The 22,348-nt window shown below is 46.6% G+C and overlaps 1 protein-coding gene across 1 annotated transcript in view; it reads right to left on the bottom strand.

The window, feature by feature from the left end:
• Positions 1 to 18,154, bottom strand: part of EMP1 (epithelial membrane protein 1) — a 46,770-nt gene extending 28,616 nt beyond the window's left edge. Inside the window, exon 1 of the mRNA XM_085601198.1 lies at positions 18,013 to 18,154. The gene's annotated coding sequence lies outside the window, so the exon portion shown is untranslated. The remainder of the gene's footprint in view (positions 1 to 18,012) is intronic.
• Positions 18,155 to 22,348: the final 4,194 nt, after the last annotated feature.

Here is a 22,348-nt window from a genome sequence, read left to right as displayed (position 1 = left end):
AGTGCATGGTGTTCCCTCCTCAGGTTACCGAGCTTGTGCAAATGAGCCCTGACGGCTTATGGTTGGCGTCATTTCCGTTAGGGAGCATTGCACATGGGGGTGGAGGGTAAGGGGTATAAAATCCTGCGTCACCCCTTGGTAACCCTCTTTGACTATTTTTCCCCTAGAGCAGCAGCTTAGCTATATGGGCTGCGCAAATTGCCAAAAGAGATCATTTTTTATATGGCCTAAAACAATATAATTGGATGTTTCTTAACCCTATTAATGAGGGTTTGAGCTAGGCACAGGGGCTGTGCGTAGGGGGGGGGGGGGTCTAGGATTGGCTGACCTGCTGGTGGTCCAGACCCTTTGACCATGGGTACTCACAAACAACAAACAGGGGTCGCAAAGTTTGGTCTATGATGTGACCGAGGGCCGCACTGATGCAAGTGGGGGGTGTAAAGTGGTCGTGTATCTAGTGGCTGTTTTTCACAATGAAGGTGTTCCTAAAGTTAAGGGCCTAGTTACTTCCTTTCCCTAACTGCAGTTAACCTTTAAAAAAGTGCTTGCTGTATAGTTAACATTTTTTTTCATGTTAGTGCTGAGTTGAGTAAACAGCACCTCAATGCTGCTGCTGCCCACGGGGCCACATATAAAGGACAGGAGGGCTGCATGCGGGCCCCGGGACGTACTTTGAGTATCATTACTCTAGACCTACCCCGGGGTGGACCAAAGTATGATCTTTTATGGGGTGTAACCAGTGTTGGTCAAATGGTGCCCCTTTGCAGGGATGGTGCGGTAAGTGGTTCCCTGGTTACTGGTTCTGCAAATATACATTTGTGCCTTCAGCTGCGGGTCTTGTTCTTGTCTGAGTATCACTTATGCAAATGTGACCTAGGGCAGGGACCTGATCTGGAAGAGGGATGTAATTATTGTACATGGGTGATAATATACTATGCCATTAATATTATCGTTGTCAAGATACAGAACTTATGTTATTCACTGTCTACATATGCAAACATTCTGTACTGCTGATTTGGAAGAAAATCTAAACTACACCCTACCTACCACAAAACCTGTCAAGTGTGGTTCTTTCATCATTGGTGGAGTGAAGGGTGGAGGCACCCACAACATTGCACGCATGCATGGACTGTGCTGCAGGAGGCGTCATCTTTCGTGGTCAGGGATGACAACGGGCTGGCACTGACGGAGTCCACTGTATGGATGTGCGAAGGCTGATACCGGCTCAGCGTGTGGTGCAGACCTTTGGAGATGTTGACTGGCTGTGCCTCCAGTATAAACCTAAGTAGGGTGGTACCAACTGAGCCTATGCTGCAGATGCATGGAGGATGGCACTGGTTTAGCCAAAGGTATCAACTTCTAGAAACTGACACCTGGTGTGCCTCCGCTATGGATTGATAGTTTGGCAGTGTATATAATCACTTATAGTAATAGCGTTTGAGCCTTTGCTATGGATTTACGGGAATTGGCACTGGTTGTGCGAATACGGTATGGATAGTAAGTAATTAATTGAGAACGTCACAGGTTCGGTCAACAGTATAGAATTGTGGAGACTGGAACCGGAGCAGCCAAAGCCTGTGGTCTGGCTTTACAGCGAATAGAACCGGCTCAGCTAGCAGTATGTACCACTACAGAGTGCACAGGCTTTACCTACGTTACCTACTCACAGAGGGTGCCACAATACACGTCTGTGGTAGAGACATCCAAAGCCGGACAGCGGCCCGCTATGCCACTACAACCAAGCTATACCCGACCGATGAGCCCCAGCAAGTGCAACCTCGGGCTTGGGTTACTTGTGTTTTGCGTAACTGCCAGGATCTGAGATTCATTCAAGCATTCCATCCATCACACTTTTTTAGATACTTCAGTGTTAGGAATATTTAAAGGCAGAGAGTGACTACAGTTACTGTTTGGACATCTACAGGGCTGACAGCTTAGGTGTGGAGGATCCAAAACAATATTCCTCCCAACCCCCGCCCCCCCACCACCCCGGGATAGAGTGCCTAGAGCCCTCTACTCTTATCTCAGGAAAAGAGCAGGTGCCTTCCGCTGTCACAGTAGAGTATCAGAAGCCAAGACACTCTCACATTAGGAGAAGAGTATCTTAAGTGTTCCACCCTCACCTCACAGATGAGTATTAGGACCCACCCAACTCTCACGTCACAGAAGAGTATAGGCGGCCATTCTACTCTCACTTCAAGAGGAGAGTATGCAAGGCCGTCCGCTTCTAACTCTCAAGGCAGCATCAGAGGCGAATATCTCGAGTCATTCCACTTTCCTGTCACAGAACAGCAACCCAAGCTACCCATTTTCTCCTGATCTCGTTCTCACCTCACAGAAGAATAAAGGAAGTTTTCCATTCTTCCCTCACAGAAGTGTTTCAGAGGCCAGCTCATTCTCACCTCAGCAGTACGGCATCAGAAGCCATCCACCCTCGCCTCACAGAACAGTCCATGAAGCCACCCCACTTTCACAGCGGAAAAGGGTATCCAGAACCATTCCACTGTAACCTCACAGGAGAGTTACAAAAGCCATCTGCTCTTCCCCTCGCAGTGGAGTTTCCAATGCCATCCAACCTTCACCTGACTGTATAACATCTGAAGCCATCTACTTTCACCTCAAAAGAAGAATATCTGAACCCACCAGACTCTCACCTCAAGAAAGGGTACCTCAACTCAGGAGACAAGTACCATAGCCACCCCACTTTCACCTCCCAGTCGACTTTCATTATCACTTCCACTCTCGCCTCACAATAGAGTATCAGAATCCACCGATTCTCAGATAATTGGACAGCATCTGAAGCCTCTTCACTCACCTCACAGTAAAGGTTCAGAAGCCATCCCACTCTCACCTCAGCAGATGAGTATCAGAAGACACCCAATCCGACCTCAGAGTGTCTCAATCCACCAGACCCTAACTTCACAGTATCCAAACGATCAGCTCTCCTCCCATGAGAAGAATTTCTGAAGCCACCATGCCCTCATCTCAAGAAAAGAGTATAAATATCTTTTACTTTTTCACCTCAAACGAACTGTACCTAAAGCCACCCACTCTTCGCCTCACAGTGAGGCTCCAGAAGCCATCCTGCTCTCCCCTCAGTTGATAGGTCTCAGTAGCTATCCAGTCTGACTTCACAGTAGAGCATCCACTGCCACCAGAACCTATCCTTTCTGTTGCATACCCAAAGCTGTCCACGCTTACCTGGAGGAAAGAGAGGCCAAAGCAACCACGTTCTTTTCTCGAGAGAAGAGTAGCTGAAGCCATCCATATCACATCGAATGAGACAAGTATCCAAAGCTACTATTCTCTCGGCCCAAGCGAAGTATATACCGATAGTCAACCACTTAGATGCTGCTCTAGCCACGCAGTAAAGTATCTGAAGACATTGACTCTTGTCTTAAAGTGGTGTATCCAAAGCCAACCGACTTTCTGCTCATGGTAGGGTATTCAAATCTATCCTGTTCTCTATAGAATCCCAACACCCAGGTTTCTGTGTTTAGCTAGTGCTGGCAGTTTCAAAGTACCTTTCAAAGCACCTCTATAGAAGTGAATTAAAAGGAAAAAAGAGGAGGTCTGTGAATCGAAAGGTTGTGTATACGGTCAGAGGGCCATCTTATGGGTTAGGTGGAATGCTTTGCCCCACAGCCAGTGAAGGGGGATAACAGCTGCTGATTTGTGACCAGACCACTACCAGCTCAAAAACAGGCTGGGAATATGTTTTTGGGTATAATACTGTTTGGGGATGGTTTGCTGTGGAGCCCCTGAAAGGCGCGCTTGCATTAGCATTGTTAGGAGTAGAAGCTAGAGCATCCTTTGAGATGAACTGTTGGTGAAAAGCGATCTTCATGACAGTGTTGTGTTGATTGGCACAATGTGGCCGACCTTCAAAGATGGTGTCCAAAGTGCATCCTTGGATAGCATCCACTCAAAATGTTGGTATTCACGGGGCTAAGAGCAGTTCTGAATAGTTGAGGCATGGCCCGCTGACTCATCACCAACCGTGGATATGAATTGGACCATTTGCTGCTTCATATGACATCCGAAAAAAAACCAAATAATTGACAGTATTAATCATAGCCCTTACTAATTACTTAGGGATGCATTCTGGTCCATTTTTTTTGCCCACCTTATCCCCTTGGACAGAAATCAACCAAACCAGTCTCGGTGCAGCCCAGGGGGAACATTCTAACCTGAAGTGCCATGCCGAGTCCCCACTGAACTGGAACCCAAACAGACCTAGACCGGTTTCAGCCTATCTGGCCCTCACCAGTCAAGTGCATTTGTAGTCCTGTGGAACAGTGAGCACAGGACCCACATCTGGGCTTACCCATCCCTATAAGTGCTCCCTGGCCCCGCTTCTTTGATTCTGCATCTGCCCATCACAGCAGAGTCTATAGCTGCGCCAAACTCAGCACTGCACCAGTCCCAGCATGCCCAGGGTGTGGGGTTAAAGGCGGCTCTGCGATAGTGAGCCAGGTACCCTGCAGGTGAGACTCCGGAGGCTCAGAGCAGCAATGTGCATTTAAGGTGTGGCGCTTCCGTAGAGATCAGAGGGATAGGTCCCTGACACTCCTTATTGAAGTAGTCCAACATTGTTCATAAAGAGGTAGACATCAAGGGCATAAGAGGACATCTTTAGTTGGGAAGGGTGAACATGAGATCCTCTTCTGGGGGAAACAGTGTGATTAAAACTAGGAACAGAATTAAACAAAGTTTAATGCTTGTGTGGTTGTCTGCGCCTGTTATTACCTGTCTGTGTTGCTGTCTGATAGTCTGTGTCTGTCTGCCAGCATCTGTCCTCCACATCTGCCTAGTTATTTGTAGCTGTCTTTTTGTACCTGCTCATGTCTATTACTGTCTTCATCTGTCATCTTTCTGCCTGTATCCGTCTGCAACTATTTGCTCCTGTCTTTTAGTCTCATTTTGTTTATCCTGCTTGTCGCCCTGTCTGTCTGTCAGCATCTGTTCTCCATGTTTGCCTAGCCGTCAGTTTGTCTGCATCTGCCTGTGTTTGTCATCGTCTCTGTGTCTGTCTGCATCGTCCAGTGTATATGTCTGTCATTATATTTCTAGCCATGTCTGTTTGCCTGTCTTTGCTCCATGTCTTCTGTCTACCTCTGGATCCAATTCAGTGGTTCGTAAACATTTAACATCTGTAAATCTCATTGAACCGCAACTGGAAGCCAGAAATCTTGAAGCCATTTCTACAATTTTAACTGCAGCAGTAATTCCCAAACAAGTACATATGGTATGAGCTCAGTGTATCTACTTTCCTCATCGCAGGCTTAAATTTGAAAGTGCCTTTACACCAGAACAAGACCCAGGTCCTGTTCACATTTCAATTGTTGTTCATGTGAAATCAGAGCTCTCAGCAGAAGATGGGGGCAAAAGTAGTAACTAGATTGACATTGGCCTTGGACAGAAATAGTGCAACAGTCGAGCTTGGCATGGACAAAGCTGGAGATTATCCAGGATGTCTGTGCCAAAAGTGACAAAAACAGATATTGCATATGGCTGGGTCCAAACTGGGGTGGCATTGTGAGCAAAAAAATGATGGATTTAACTCGATCTGGGACTGGGGGTGAATGTTTGACAATGTTCAGCATTCTGTCCATCATCTTTTTTGTGTTGCTATAAATATTGACTAATGCAAAAAGAACAATTGATGGACAGAATGCAGAACAATGTCATACATTCACCCCAGTACAGGGATCTGGGCCTAAATCCATCGTTTTTTTGCTCACCATGCCATTCCAGTTTGAACCCAGCCTTATGCAAATCAGTCTAAACCCTGTGCCTCATGGGAACAGTCCAGCCCAAACTGCCAGGCCAGGTCCTCCCTGGACTGGAAACACGCATCCTAGGACCGGTTTCGGGGTTTCAGCCCTCATCAGCCAGGATAGCTTGACTCCAGTGGCATGGAGAGCACGAGACCCAGGTCTGGGCATTCCCGTCTCACTCAAGGTGACAAATGCAAAAAGAACAATTGATGGACAGAATGAGGTGGCGAAGGAAGCTAAAGAACCATGATGTATTCAACCCAGATCTGTGACTGGGGTGAGTGTCTGCAAAGTTTCAGCACTCCGCCCATCATCTCCTTGTGTTTGCTTTGTTCGCCATAATGTTTTGTTTCTTGAGGCACTCCACAAAAGTAGATGTGTTTTCAGTTATCTCTAACTTTGGGAAGCAGTGGTATGGCTGTATTTATTTATGGAAAGGTTTCTTTCTGCTTGACTAATTCTACTTATCTTTGCCAGTACTAGTTAATCAAGCTTGCATTCCTGTGAGAAATAGTGTTATGTCTACATCTTGTTTATTTTCGTCAGTGCTCTTTGCTAATAGCATAACTTAAACAATCATTTTCCTTAATTTTATGCCCATGCCGTGGGCGCTGGAAGTGGAGAAGTGGTGGGTGCTGATATACTCTCAAAGTAACCATGCTGGAGTTCCACAGTGAATGAGCAATAAACAGGCCTTTAAATCTTGATTTTATTTTTTCACATTTGCTGTGCATTCAGAGAGAGAGAGGTCAAATGTTAGGCTCTGTCTTCCAAGGGAGGTTGGTGTTTACTTTTCTTTCTCTGACTGCAAAGTGAGAAGATTTATATGACAATCTTACTGGGTACTGGTGGTGGGAAAGGATGTATGATGTTATTTTTTCTAGTGCACAACAAAATGTAAATGCCTGTAAATGAACTGTACAAATATTTCAGGATATTTCAAAATTAGAAAAGTACAAATTAAGCACTATTTTTTGATATTCTAAAGTGTAATGGAAACAAATATTTAATATGATCAAAACAAAGCGGTACACTAGGTGAGGCTCATGTCCACAAATCATTGTTTATGTGCTGTTTAGTTTTATCAGTAAAACTGTATGCCTCTGTAAATGTATATGTCATTTCAATTGAAAATGTGTTTGCTGTAATAACAGTGTGCTACTTTATGATACATACTCCACTCTAGGCCACTCCACTCTGACACTCAATTCCACGCCACTCGATTCCACACCACTCTATGCCCCTCTGCTCTATGACAGTCCACTCCACTCTATGCTACTCTATGTCACTTGACTCTACGACACTCTAGGCCACTCTACACCACTCTATTCTGACACTCAACTCCACTCTACTCGATGCCACACCACTCTACGCCCCTCTGCTCTATGACACTCCACTCCATGCTACTCTATTCTACTTCACTCTATGACACTCTACTCCACTCTAGGCCACTCTACTCCACTCCATTCTGCGACACTCTGCTCCACTGTACACCACTGCCCTCCACTGTATGCAACTCTACTTCACTCCACGCTTCACCACTCCACACTACGCCACTCAGCTCTGCACTACTCCTCTCTACGACACTTCACCATTCAATGCCAATACTCCACTCAATGCTACTTCACTCTATGACACTCTACTCCACTTTACGCCACTCCACTCTATGCCACTCTACTCTATGCCCCTCCACATCTATGACACTCTGCACAACTTTACTCTACACCACCCTACTTTACACCACTCCACTCTACGACACTAGTCCACTCTGAAACTCCTCCACTCTACGATACTCCTCCACTCTACAACACTCCACTATACGACACTGTACGCTAGTCCACTCTACGACACTGTACGCTAGTCCACTCTACGCCACCCAACTCAACTTAACTCGACTCTGTGCTACTCTAGTCTACGCCCCTGTACTCCACTCAACAACACTGTACTCTAGCCCACACCACTCTGACCCTCCACTCAACGGCCCGCCACTGTATGACACTCTACACCCCTCCATTCTGACACTCTACTCCACTCTATGCTACTCTATGCCACTTCACTCTACCATACTCTATGCCACTCTATTCTACGCCACTACACTCTGAGACAGTACTTGACTGTACGCCACTCCACTGTACGCAACTCTACTCCACTCTATGTCACTCCAAACTACACCACTCAACTCTGCACTACTCCACTCTATGACTCTACGCCACTCTATTCCACTTTTCCACTCTACTCCACTCTGTGGCACTCCAGTCCACTCTTTGACACACTACTCCTTTCTGCACTTCACTCCACTCTACTCCACTCCACACTATGCCACTCAACACTGCACTACTGCACTCTACAACACTACTCTACTCTATGCCAGTATTCCACTCTGACACTGCACTCTATGACACTCTACTCCACTGTGTGCCACTCCACTCTATGACACACCACTCTGCATCCCTCCACTGTACACCACTTCACTCTACACCACTCCACTTCACAGCACTCGACTCTATGGCATTAGTCTACTCTATGGCACTCCTCCACACTGCGACACTCCCCCACTCAACTATACTTCACTCTATGACACTCTATGCTATTCCACTCTACCCCAGTCCACTCTACGACACTCAACATCACTTTACTCTACACCACTCCACAGAACTCCACACCACTCCGCTGTACAACCCTCTACTCTACAACACTACTCCACTCTACTGTACTCCACTCTACCCATACCACTTAGACACTCTTCTTATGACACTTCACTCTACAACAACCTACGCCCCTCACTCTATGATACTCAACTCCACTCTCTGCGCCACTTCACTCTATGATACTCTACTCTGCACCACTCTACTTTATGCCACTTCACTCTGCAACACTTTACTCCACTGTACACCACTCCACTCTATGCCACTCCACACTACACCACTGAACTCTGCACTACCCAACTCTATGACACTACTCCACTCTATTGCACTAGTCTACTCTACAGCACTCCACTCAACACTCTATTTCAGTTTACGCTACTCTACTCCACTCTGACACTCTACTCCTCTCAACAACACTCCAATCTATGACACTCTACACCATGCCACTCCACTCTAACACACTCTACTCCATGACACTCCTCTCTATGACACTTCACTCTACAACACTGTACTCTATGCCACTCCACTCTGTGACACTTTACTCAATGCTACTCCACTCTACTCCTTGGTATTCCAATCTATGACACTCTACTGTACACCTCTCCTCTCTCCAAATCTCGATTCCACTCTATGCCACTCTAAGCCACTATGCCACTCTACTCCACTCTAAGATACGCCACTGTACGGCACTCTGCTCCATTTAATGCCACTCTACATTCCACTCTACAACTCTCTAATGACCTCTTTGTCACTTTACACCCCTCTACGCAATGCACCTTTACACCGCTCTACACCACTTTATAACACTCCACTCTATTCCACATGACGCCACTCCACTATACTCTTTTCTATGCCATTCTATTCTACGCCACTTTACTCCACTCTATTCTACTCCACTCTACTCCATTCCAGTCTACAGCACTCTACTACACTGTATGCCACTTCAATCTATGCCACTCTAATCTACAACACTCCAATCTACGCCAATCCATTCTACTACACTCTGTGCCACTTCACTCTACGACATTCCACTCCATGCCACTCTACTCCAATCTTTTCCACTTCACAACGCTCTACTCCATTCCACTTTGACACTCCATTCTACGCCACTCTCCTCTACGCCACTAACTTTTAGCCATGCTGGACAGCAGCCACACCGGTGTACAACATGGCTAAAAACATTGGCAAAGCCAATAGCTCTTGCACAGGCGAGAACTTATTGGCTTTGCCAATGCTTGATTGATATTTTTACTGCAAGCACGCTGAATTCACTCCAAGTATCCAAGTATGACTAAGAGCATCCTGAATTCTCTGCAATCTCATGGCTGCATTTTGCCTTATGGAGCACTTTGTATACTGTAATAAACAAGTATCGGCAAATCTATTAACAGTGGCCTTAAAATTCCAACGTGTGCATGCAGAAATGCTGCAGTCTTGCATAATTTCTGGCATTTCACTTTACGCCTGTCACCGTTACACCTCCTCGCGTAATTTCAAGGCCATTCGGGTTAAAAGTCTTGCGCAGAAGCACAGAAACAATGCAAATTGTTGTGATTTGTATCGATTGAGTTTTTATGCTATCTTGTTACCGCGATATACGTCCTCGTGTCCATTACCACAAACGGATAGATTTCCGTTTTTCTGAATTTCGCATAATGTTTTTAACATTTCACACAATTCCAGAAATGGAAATGATGTGCATTTCGCTCATCCCTATGTGTTGAAAAGATTGTGTCAGGATGAGTAAGTGATTAAAATTAAATGGAAAAGGGCATGGCGAGTGGGGTGTGGTAGGAGGTAAGAAGTCCTGAATGAAGTACAAGCCCCGTGTTAACTGAACATATCCCACTTATGCGCAGAGGAGCTCGAAGCTTCGATAGGAACCTTTGGCGGGATGCACCCAAACTCCTGCTCGCCTGTTTACCCCGAATGGTGCACACCACCCTCGCCCCCTTGGAGTACCCACAACAGATTAACGCTCAATTGAAACACCGTCTCGAGATTGCGAAATTGCGCCACTGCTCCAAGCCTCGCCCGGCCCATTGCTGAGCGCCCTCGGATGCGCATCTCTTGCGTAACCGGTAACAAACAGCTGCGACCGCTGCCCTCGTGCCTGGGCGTGGCCGCATACCGCGCGCTCATCTTCCGCACGCTATTGACGCATCTTTGCTGAGGAGAACACTGGTATCTGGGCGTTTCCGCAGTACGCGCCAGGCGGCTGAGCCCTGACAGCGGAGAGAGTGCCTGAGGCGTGGTGTCCAAAGTACAGCTCTCACAAACAGGTCAGGCCATTTTACGGAGGGCCGAGCCTTGCAGGCCAGTCGGAGCCCTGAGGGGCAGGATGACAGGACTGGAGAGGCCAGGACACTAACGTTACCACTGGTTGGCTGAGAGGCAAGGGGTCAGTGTTGGACTGTCCACCTGTAAAAACTCAGATGTACTGACTGACAGCGATTGCAGAGAAGCAGTAATTGCCCGGGAAACTGGGGCAACCGTCGAGGGCGGTTTTCGATGGCAGGGTACCAGCGCTGCAGTGCGTCATCTGGAAGCGGGTACTAGTTTCTGCAACATAGAGCCTTTGCATGGTGTTCTAGAAAAGGTCTGGAATCCCCTCTAAGGCACAATGGCCTCTCACTCTCGCGGGTTTACCTGGTGCTCCATTTTGACTCCGTTGCATGTTATGTGATATGGTTTGTAGAACGCAGTGGACGGCAGTTGAATGACGCTGTTGGGGATCCACAGGCGGGTAGGCCCCCTATGTCTCTCTTGATATCATATTTAAATGGACTTTGCGCCAATGGAGCGTCACGTTTTCCAACGCTCCTGTGGCGCTGTTCCCTTCTCCATATTTACAAGGCGGTGCTAAGCCACTTTGCGTGACTTAAAGCCGCCTTGTAAATATGGCCCTCCTTGATGCAGTTTTCTCCGACAAAGGGGCGTGCAACGAGTGTTACTGGGCGTTCCCACAAAACACCTATTGATTTTTGACACGTACACCTCCCCAGGGGAGGCAATAGAGTGGCCCAACAAGGAGAAATACTTTTATTTCTCCTTGTTTTTGCTCTTTCTATGTGTGCTGCATGCAGCACACAAAGAAAGAGCAAAATCGCCATTGATGATTGTTTTTGTTGATTTAAGGTGTCTCTTCATGCGCAACAACAATCATCCCTGCAATGCAGGTATACTGTGCTGGCGCTAGGCTGCTCTATTTGCGCTGGGGTGAGTACCGGAATGAGCTGTATTGTTTAAATACGGCGCATTCCTGCACTTAGAAAATCGTGCTGATCGGCGCAGCAAAATGGCGTGCAGCATTTTTGTGAAAATATGCTCCCAGGTGTTTTTTTTCCCCCCCAGAGTGCCAGAAAAAAAAATATATATATGTGTAAATATATATATCTATATATATATATATATATACACATACATACATACATACGCATGTGGCATTGAAATTAATTAATGTGATACCTTATTCAGTGCTGGTCTGAAAAACAAACCCCTCAAAACTCTTACCTGCTAGGAGGACTGACTAAAGTACTGATCCTTCTACACCAGGATCAGGCTCACACTTCTCGTGCTCTCTGAAACAGTCACGCCCCTGCTGCACTGATCCGTGTGTGGGAGCGCTGGGCTCGACCGTGAAAACCTGACCTGACATTTTAGCATTTCTGTGTCAAAAAGAATACTGTGTATTTGGATATATAGTAAGACATGATGGGGCCTATTTACAAGACAGTGCCTGCAAGCAATTTTGCTGGCCTAGCTGTGTCATTGTTTAAGTGCAGGAATGCATCGTATTTACAAGAGTACCACACATTCCTGTACTCACGTCTGTGCACAAACAGCAGCCGTGTGTCAACGCAGTCACACTTGCATCATGGTGCAAGGGTGTCTGTGTCACAAAGATGATTATTGTTGTGCAGGAAGGGACATCTTCCTGCATAAAAACAATCATTAATGGCATTTTGCTCCTATGATGAAGCACGCAAATAAAGAGCAAAGGAACGAGGACAAGTAAAAGTATTTCTTCTTCTTGTACTACCCTTATGCCTCCTCTGGGGAGGCATACGTTTTTGGCACTCCCTCAGATTTGCGATTCCTTCTAAATCTGGAGAAGTGTCAAAAAACCATAGGTGTTGCCGGGAACGCCCACAGCAACACCAATTGCATGCCCCTTTAATGCATAAAAAGGGAACAATATTTACAAGGACGCATGAAGCCACGCAAAGTAGCTTAGCGCTGCCTTGTAAATATGGAGCAGGACACAGCGCCACCGGAGTGTCGCAAAAAGTGATACTTCGATGGAGCAAGGGCCTTGTAAATGAGGCCAGATATATCTAGTGTCACGAAGCTGTATGGCTTGTGCAGCAAACGCTATAGCAAAGAAATGTAAATATACTTATTCGAGCAGAAAAAATTCAGCAGTTCCGGCATGTTAAAATAACGGCCCCATCAGACCCTACCACCTTGCGCGGTCTTCGTATATCATTTTAAACAAACATTCTGAACTCGTGTGCCTTTTCTTAAATTTGTTTGCTGAGATTTTGAGCGCCAACAGGATTCTGGAATGAAAATAAGCTAAGATGTTGACTGCACATATTTATCCGATATTCGACCGAATACTACATACTTAATCGGCATAAAATGGTTCTTCACAATGAGATAAAAGATTGAATGGGAACGTAAGATGACCCCTCTCGATCAATAAACATGTTTACATACAAATTCTAATAATATTTATACGATGTATTTCTGTGCAGCACTTTTATGTCGTCTTTGTGGCGCTACAAATTATCGTTTCTACCGTTATAAATGTTGTTGCTCGTGGAAGGATGAAAGGCTGAGCTGTCCTGACTACTGCCTCATACTCCCGGGATTTACACCTGCGAGAAGCACCGGTATTTGGCAGCAGGCGCTAATTTCACTGGGCTGTGCTGGAGGCTTCTGCCAGCTGTAGTTTTGAAGAGCTGGACACTCTGTTTTTTTGGCTCGAAGTGGGCACATTTCTGAAGCAGGGCGCGGCCACATTCCGTTGCAATTACTTTTCAGTCAGACAGTCTTTGGGTTTGTGCTTTTTTGGCTGAAAATAAATCTCTGGAAACTGCTTTTTTTGTAATTAAAGTCACGCATTTGTTACATGAGAAAGCTCAGTGGGTAAACGCATTTGCAGCAGACATTTGCGTGTCAACTGACGATCATAGGTTCATGGCTTTCATCCTTCTAAGTTGGATGAAATAAGGACCACGTTGAGGTGATGTACAGTAGTTCTGTTATGTGTACATTTTTGGTGTGCTACGCAGCCTCAAGGCGCTACATGTTCCAAACTTTGCAAAAACAGTAATCATTTTGAAGGGAGGACGACTTTCCGAGTGTGACCTCCCCTCCCCTCCCCCAATGCCTTTGCCATTTTCAAAGTTCCGGAAGATGGGTGGCAGCTTATCTGTATTTCAATCTCTGGTCCTTTTTCTAGGACTGAAAACTCTAACATTAACAAAAGGAAAACTGCAAGGCCGTCAAATATAAAACTCAGTTATTCCGCTGGCGCCACTTCGGAAAATAGGGGTTTAGGTCGTAGTGTATGCCCTGACAGTTGTGTAGCGCTCACACTCTGGCGAAACAAGGCGCTACGAGAAAGCGACACAAATGGAATAGGTGCTGATTGACCTAAGCATCGATATGATCTGGTGCACCCGTCACACCTGCCTCATCCAGCGAAGGCCTGTGGAAATGAGCAAGCAGGTACACGTGTGTGCTGCACGATGAGGATGCACCTGCTTCGAAGCGCTTGTGCGTTTTCCTGTAAAATCTGGACTCCCGAATTAAGACAAAAACAGAATTCCCAACATGGAAATTGGGATGGTGTTTTAGAAGGCCTTTAATTGTGAAAAGGCAATAGGGCGGGGGTTGCGGGGTGAGGCAGTGACGACAGAACAGTACATCTCAGGGCAGGATACTCTGACTTGCTCTGCCCCAGCCCCGTGGGCCTTCGGAAGCATTGTCCTGATTTGCCTCGACAACCTGTATCCACCAACAACTTTAACTGTATGACAAATCGTGTTTTTTTGTACGTTTGTGGTTTGCAGCAGTACATTAGAGGGCTGACACTGGTATTCATGCCTAATGCCTTTACTCATTTTAAGACTCAGGACAAACGTGTAAGCGAGCCTGTGGCACCAGAGAGCCACGTTTGGCCTCAGAGGCCCTCGACCTGAGGTTTGGGAGAACAGAGCTAAAAAAAAACGGGAGGGAAACAAATGGATGCCACTGGGGGTCTCGGAAGAGTGGGAAGACCTACTCTTCAAGGGCTGGCGTCAGGTGATAGGACTAGGAGGCTACAGACAGGCCGCATGACACCCACCACACCGCCCCCCCCCCCCGCCCATAAGGCCTTGTGACTGAGAAAGTCGTGGGTGTTGGCCGTGGGAACAGAGTGGTTAGGCCTGTGGTTCGGATGGAGGTTCGTAAATCATACAGTGGAGGCATTGTGCCTCTCAAGCCAAGGGGTGGAGGGAACAGAGTAATAGCTGTACTCCTTGCACGCTTGGGATGTCATGCATGCAACATGGCACCATCCGAAGTCAAGATGGCTCCCAGAGCAGAAGTGGGCGCTGCACCATCCGAAGTTAAGATTGCTCCTAAAGCAGAAGTGGAGTCCAAGAAGTCATTAATTTCGTCCACCATGGCGTCAAACAACCTCTCAATCTAAGGAACCGCCCCACAAGCCTTCCCCTGTATGTTTCTGGGCCCACAGATGCATGACACAGCCTTCTTCTGCAAATCAGCCTCTTGGGCTGTTTGCTCCTGTTTGGAGTTTGCATGTCTCACACCTTTCATGTCTCTCTTGCTGAAGGGTGGCAATGCTTAGACTCTCACCTGGACGTGACCTCAGTACCAGGCCAGCCACTCCCTCCTCTGGGCTGTCTATATACTTCTGAATATATGTCCCTCAGAACTGGCACAGTATGCCAGATGTGGGTTCTATACCTGGACACACTACAGTAGTTGTGGGTGCAGTGCTCACATGCGACTTGTAGAATTAACCACAGTACACTGGGTGGGGCAATTACACTGGGTGGGTCTGCAGCATCACACTTTGAGCACCGCACCCTGCTCCAGGGCTTTAAGTGGGCGGGGTCCTGTAGGTGCTCAGCACCAACAACTCTAAAAGGGAGGCGCTGAGACGGCCCCTATCGGGCTCTCCATTTTAGCCCACACCTTCAGGGTGGAAAAATAATCTGAACTCTGCAGCAGTCCACTGCTTTTGATGTAACTTTTTTTTTGCAGCTCTATATATTGCAAACTCGACCCAGAAGAATTCGAACGCTATACATGAGCACACCAGCTACTTTGCACACTGACATATGTAATAATATATATATATATATTTTTTTTTTTTTAAATGCACAGGGAGATTGTGATTTTCCCAGAATCACAGGATGTTGAGCTCACCCGAGAGTGCTTCCCCATCTCCAAAGTCGGCAGCTCTAGTGACACCACAACCTCTACCACAAGAACTGAAGCATTTTTAATATTATATACAACTTTACGCAACAAACAACCATTGACAAAGCCAATACTCCTGGCTTGTTGTAGGTGTAATTCTACTTGTATTATATATCTGGATGCAATGACAGAAGTAGCAAAATACCAGTTGGAGGCACACAATAAGCACAGATTTTTAGCTTAAGTGTTTTACGCCACACCCTTAAATACATTGGCCACGCCCATTTGGGAGACCCCCTAGTTTTTTCATCCCACTTAAGACCCTGCCGTGCTCTACAGATCCTCGGTGACCTCAGCCCTGGTCATCAGGTGCCAAGTGAGGACCACTGGGATGACAGCGCTGCCAAGGGCCAGAACACGCCTGATGCTGTGGACATTTTTCAGCAGAGCCCTTCCTGTAAATGCCATAAGCACCCAGAGTCAGCTTGGCCCTCCCTGACCACAGTGGGAAGAGCCCCTCCCTTAGACTTACTGACTTAGTGCCATTCGGGCGTGGCCCATTAAACAACAATGCAAGATGCTGTTGGTGAAAATAAGCACATTTACGGAAAATACACACAAGCGTCAATAAACAATCAAACAAGCAAGATAGAAAAATCTTGCGTCAATGAAACCGAAAAAAGTGCATAAATAGTAGGCAGGTAGGTAAATGTAGCACTAGGCGGTGTTAAGGGTATCCTTCCCCACTTAAGAGAGCCACAAAACTGTAATTAGCTTAGGAAAAAGTTCAGCAAGCGAGGTCCTAAATATGTAAATGAATGCATAAGTACACCAGCAAATAAAAAACAAAAATAGGTAAATTAAGTTCCAAAATGAATGAACAAATTAGAAATAAGACAATACATTTCTCAAATAAGTTTTCGAATCTTAGGGCTATCCAGCCCCTGTCTCTTTTCCTCTTGGCTTGACCAACGGTGTCAGCCCCCTCTTTCAGGCTGCCTCCCACCCTCAAACTATTGGACCTCTAGTCCCTTTGGATGTACATCTACTCTGCATCGCCTTGTGCCTGCCACGCCCCGAAAGGCATGAGGCATGTGCATTCCAGCCTCTGAACGCTTTGCAGGGTAGCTGGATTAGGTCCTTCCCTGCCCACCAGGTTAAGGAGACCTCCTAAACAAAGCTTATAGTTATATCACGATTATTAACAACAATAATAGCAAAAATACTACCGTTTCCACTACTAGTGATACGAATGTCATCTGTAATGGCTTCATAGAATATGAAGCGCCAGTGCTCTAGCTCCAGCAGCTTTTGGGAGCACCGCATGTACACCCTGACTTCATCTCAGCTCACCCTAGAGTGGGTGCTGCATTACTGTGACCGCCGGCACAGCTTGAGCCCAGGAGGTTTCAGTGAAGTGCTGCACCGGTGTCCAGGGAGTGCTAAACACTTCTCACCAAGAACAAGGTTGAAGATTTTGGTAATTATTATAACTCATAACACTGAATGAATGTCTTGCTGGTGCTCAGATAACGGGGTTACTTGTTACCCAACTCATCGGTGTTTATTTCAACTCTTTCGGAAGGTAAAGAGCTGGGGGGGAGGGGGCTTGAGACCTATGACCGATATATCTCTGTATCAAGTGCATCAACCCACTGAGCTGTCTTTCTGGGAATGGTGAGCTGCAGGTTAGACAAAAAACATATATATGGCTCCAGATCTATCTATCTATCTATCTATCTATCTATCTATCTATCTATCTATCTATCTATCTATCTATCTATCTATCTATCTATCTATCTATCTATCTATCTATCTATCTATCTATCTATCTATCTATCTATCTATCTATCTATCTATCTATCTATCTATCTATCTATCTATCTATCTATCTATCTATCTATCTATCTATCTATCTATCTATCTATCTATCTATCTTATTATGTATCTGTGTATGCAGGCACATACTACTTCTACGCTACTAAATGTATAATCTGTTTGTTTATGTCTCATTTCATCTGTGAATGGAGACAGAGATGTCCCTGTATGTAATAGTATTTCTATGCAGCTAGCGTGTGTATATCTGCGCCTCGGAACCCCTGTAGAGCAGCCCTGAGCATGGATTCAGACTGCCACCACCTTACCTTCGGTTCTGTAAATGCGTTTGCTGGATGGAGAAGGGTCTGTCTGCCTCTCAGCTGCGCGTCCCGTCGCTCCTCTGAAGCAGGTGCCCCTCCTCGCAAAGTTATAAGTTTCCTCCCGGGCTCTTTGGACGCTCTCGTGCCAAGGGGAGGCGCCTCCTTGTTTTTAAAGGCCACTTGATGAATCACCCCGATTGAAAGCACACAAAAAAAGCCAAGAATCAGCTACACCCAATTTTCTTGGCAGCTGGTATTAGAACATGCTGCTTGGGAGGGAACACCACGGTAGGAGAGAATGGGATAGCAGGCCAGTGAATCACTCCGCGAGGCACACGGATGACACAGCTGGGGTGGGGACAGGGAGCGCGCAACATTTTCCCACATAAAAACCAAAAGAAGCGAACAACATCCTCTGTCAGCCGCTAGGCGGGTCAACAGATACCGAGGAGGGAGGCTGGCATCAGCCAGGAGCTGGACTGGGACGGGGAAGCCCTTCTGCTGGTGCTCACGCGGGCACATTCCTTCAGATTGGCGCGTGCTCTCTTGTTCTCGCGGTGAGCGCGCGCCAGGAGGGACAGTATGCTGATACCTGGCAAAGGGGCACGAGATGGGGGAGTTGTAGCTCCTGAACTGCGCTGCCAGGCCCAACCCTCCTGCCCCATTCCTGTTCCAGGCAGTGCTTAAAATGGAGAAATAGAAGTGCAGGGACTCTGTGCCAGAGTACCTGCTTGTTTCTTACAAGTGCCGGTACTCACCAATTAAAGATACTGCATTTCTCTTGAGAAGTGCCGGTATTCAACGTCTCAAAAGAAAAAAGTGCCGGTACTCCGTACCGGATAGTACCGACCCATTTAAAGCACTGGTTCCAGGTGGAAAGTAGTCCCCAGCTAGGCCTGGACTGGTCCTGCCTTTCTGCTTGGAGCCAAGCACACGCACTTACCACTCTTTCTGTAAAGAAAATCCCTATGTAATTCCTTCTCGGACGTGCACAGGATTCTCTAGTAAGATTCCTGGCACACTCTCTGCAGCTTTCAAGGAGGCTGTCTCTAACCCAGAGGTCTTCAAACTTTTTTGCTCAGAGCCCCCACTAAGTAAAATCAGTGGCGTCACTAGGGTTGGTGTCACCCGGTGCGGGTAACTCATGGTGTCACCCCCTCACGACTTACCGCATGGACCTCCCCCGCTCAGAGTCCGCCAGTGGACACAGTTGGCAAATAACGGGACCATACAGAGTCCTTAGTAACGTTTGTAAATGTAGGTCCTATATTTACAAAGGCCATAGAAGAAAAATTGAATTCAACAAGGTTGGAGCCTGGGTTGCCATGGTCGCTATACACTTAGCCTGGTAAAAACAATTAAATAGCTCTTTTTATTCAAGTGAAATGCTCAAAGTGCAAGTTCATGAAAACTTTTCACATGTGCAAAACACAGAACTACTTTTAGCTAAATGTTTGCTATATGTGTGTTAGGGCACTGGTCAAATTCCCTCAAGATAACTCAGAGGGTTAATGCTCTTTCGTGACAGAGTCAAGGTCCACTAAGTGTATTAGATATGGTAAAACACAACTCACAAAAGTATCCGTTAATAGGGCTCAATCCAGCAAGAGATAATTCAGCAAAAGGTTGGGCAATCACTACTGCTATGATTTAAAGCGCCAAGAAACTATACCGTTCACGTTGTATTTTATAGGGAGAAGGGAACTCTTCAGCCAGGAGTGCTGCAAGAATGCAACTGATGTGGGTGGGGCGGGCTGTTACAAAGCCAGGGAGGGATGGTGGATGCTTCAGGTGCAAGCAGAGGGTGGTCTGAGTTACTGGGTATCAGAGCACGGGTGGTCGCAATGCAAGTTGTTCGTGATGCATGATGTAACGGCGCTACAGCACTCCTTCCTCCATTATCAAGTCCAGAGAAGTAGGTTATAGATCAGGGAGGGGGCCGAAATGACAGGAGATGGGGCGGCTCTCTTTGTAACATAAAAGAAGCTCAGGTTTGAACACTAAAAATTGATCTAAAAGTCATAAAAACGCAGTTTGAACATATTGAGAAATCGCATGTAAAGTGAAAGAACGGGTAAAATTGCAAGCTTGAATGCAGCTATTCCCCCTGCTCTGCGGGCCCGGTCTTTGTGCAGCAACAGGATGATATAGCAGCTTCCAACAAAAATCTAATTGTCTTTCGGAACTTTTGCAGTCATTGTTGTTTAGCAATAAAAGTGCGCTTCTTTGTTGCGACATGAAAAATGAAAGCAGAGGAAGCCCTGTCAATCAGGCCCGGCTCCAGGAATTTTTTGTTGGGTGGGCCAAGGGTGCATTTGGGTGGGCCACTGCAGACCCAATTTGTCATCTTCTAGCCTACAAGCCCTAGATTAGATTATATCTACTTGCACCAGTATACAACGGATCAATTCTGTGTGTATACAGAGCATGTGGAGAGTTATTTGAAAGTAAGAGCGATGTCTGGATGTAAGTGCAAACCCTCAAATTCCAACAGGCCAGGTTTTAACACAAGTACTTCCAGGCCCGATTATCCACTTTTCGACCATCCCACTCCTGTGTACCTTATCTCACAGCTGACCTTCGGGCCCCAGCCCCATATCAGCCCCATCCAGCTCTACTTTCATTATTCCCGTAAAAAACATTAGCAAAATCACCTTCAAACTTAAAACATTAAATATAGCAGTAAATATAATTAGCACACACTTTAAAATATGTTCCACAGTTGCCCTAATGACCTGATTGCTAATTAAATAAAAACAGAAAGGCAATGACAGGGCCGGTTTTCTCGCTAGTATGTAATTCCGTCTACAGGAATGTCACATGAGCCAATGAGGATTACAAGATGTAGGAATCACATGTCATCCATACTGGTGGGCAGTAAATTTAAAGAGGGTTTGGGCTGGGGAAGCACAAACTCAGGATTTAAAGCATACCGTAGTGGTTGGGGCTTGGCTTTACTAATAAAAATGTATATCGGCCCTAACTCTTTTTAGCAACATTAAAATAATGAAAGACTGGGGAATTTCTAACTTTATAGTAACACAAAAAAAGTGAAGTTCTAACTATACCATTCATGTTTGTCTGCAGCTCTTTGATGACAGTTCATAGCCACTGTCCTATGTTAGGATTGTAACTTTTGAACTGCAAGTAACACAAGAATCTCTGTGACAAAGGCAGTAACCCACTGAGCTATCCAAATAAAATACAGTTTATCTGCATTTCAAAACTACCAACAGGCAAAGGACTGCTCTCCAGCAGGATCATTAATCACCAGTTCTCTGGACATGTTTTATTGTTGCCTTGCATCCATGGCCATGATAATGATGTGCCTTGCTGGGCCTGTGCAGATTTTTAAAATAAAAACAAACAGTAACACATTCTCTGACCTACTCCTTGTGTCGCAGCCTGATCTGATAAGCAGCTGCAGGAGTCAGGAAAGGTGAATCAGAATAAACAAACTTCTTTTCTCAAATGCTGAACAAAAATGGAAATATCCACGCAGCAGCACAGGACGGTAGGCAAAAGTTACTCGGTGTCAAATAAAGCATTTGTTCCCTTTGCCATGCCCCTATTGTACTTGCACACACAGCCTGAGCCCACCCGAGCCCAGGCCCAATAACGCATCTCCCAGAATATGAAGAACAACAACGTTCAGAGGAACGTTTTAAATTAAAGTGCCCATTTTCTATTGGCCTTCATATCCTCACTGCGAGGGCCACCGGCCAAGGCTCATGTTTGGGTGGGCCAGCCGCCAGGCTCATGTTTGGGTGGGCCTGGCCCACCCGGCCCACCCTCTAGAACTGGGCCTGCTGTCAATGCGCACCGCACCGCCAGCGTGTGAGCAGTGTTGTTTGACTTCTTTTGTTTCCAGGAACCGAACCTGACCTGTGAAAATGAAAATTAGTAAAGGCACTCGCCTCTCGCCACTCGGTTCCATACAAATGGCGCCCTCCGGAACTTGGCATCCGGTGCGGCGGCACCGCGGTCGCACCGCCCTAAAGCCGGCACTGTGAATAGGCAATACCATACGCAATAATTATAATAGGCCACTCACCTGCTGAGTTGGTGGCAGACAGGGGGGGGAGGGACTACCTCGGTCGGCGCCGGCGGCTAGCCTTAAACCAGGCTCCGCTCCTGTCCTTAGAATAACATTAAATTATAGTGGCGACGGCGACCTGAGACGAGACCTCCTCACCTCCCGAGTCCTCGCCCCTCGTGATGCCAAGTCACGCGCACTTGGGGCCCAATGCGAATGCGGGATTCGGATTCCCGTATTCCAAAACAACATCGCCGACTGCACCCCTCTAGTGACGACGTCACTGCCGAGGCGCGCCGACGCGGC

This window comes from Triturus cristatus, chromosome 4_2 (assembly GCF_964204655.1).
Source record: "Triturus cristatus chromosome 4_2, aTriCri1.1, whole genome shotgun sequence".
Taxonomy (NCBI): Eukaryota; Metazoa; Chordata; class Amphibia; order Caudata; family Salamandridae; genus Triturus; species Triturus cristatus.
Note: the sequence above shows the minus strand (reverse complement) of the source record. Positions and strands in the feature narration are given on the sequence as shown.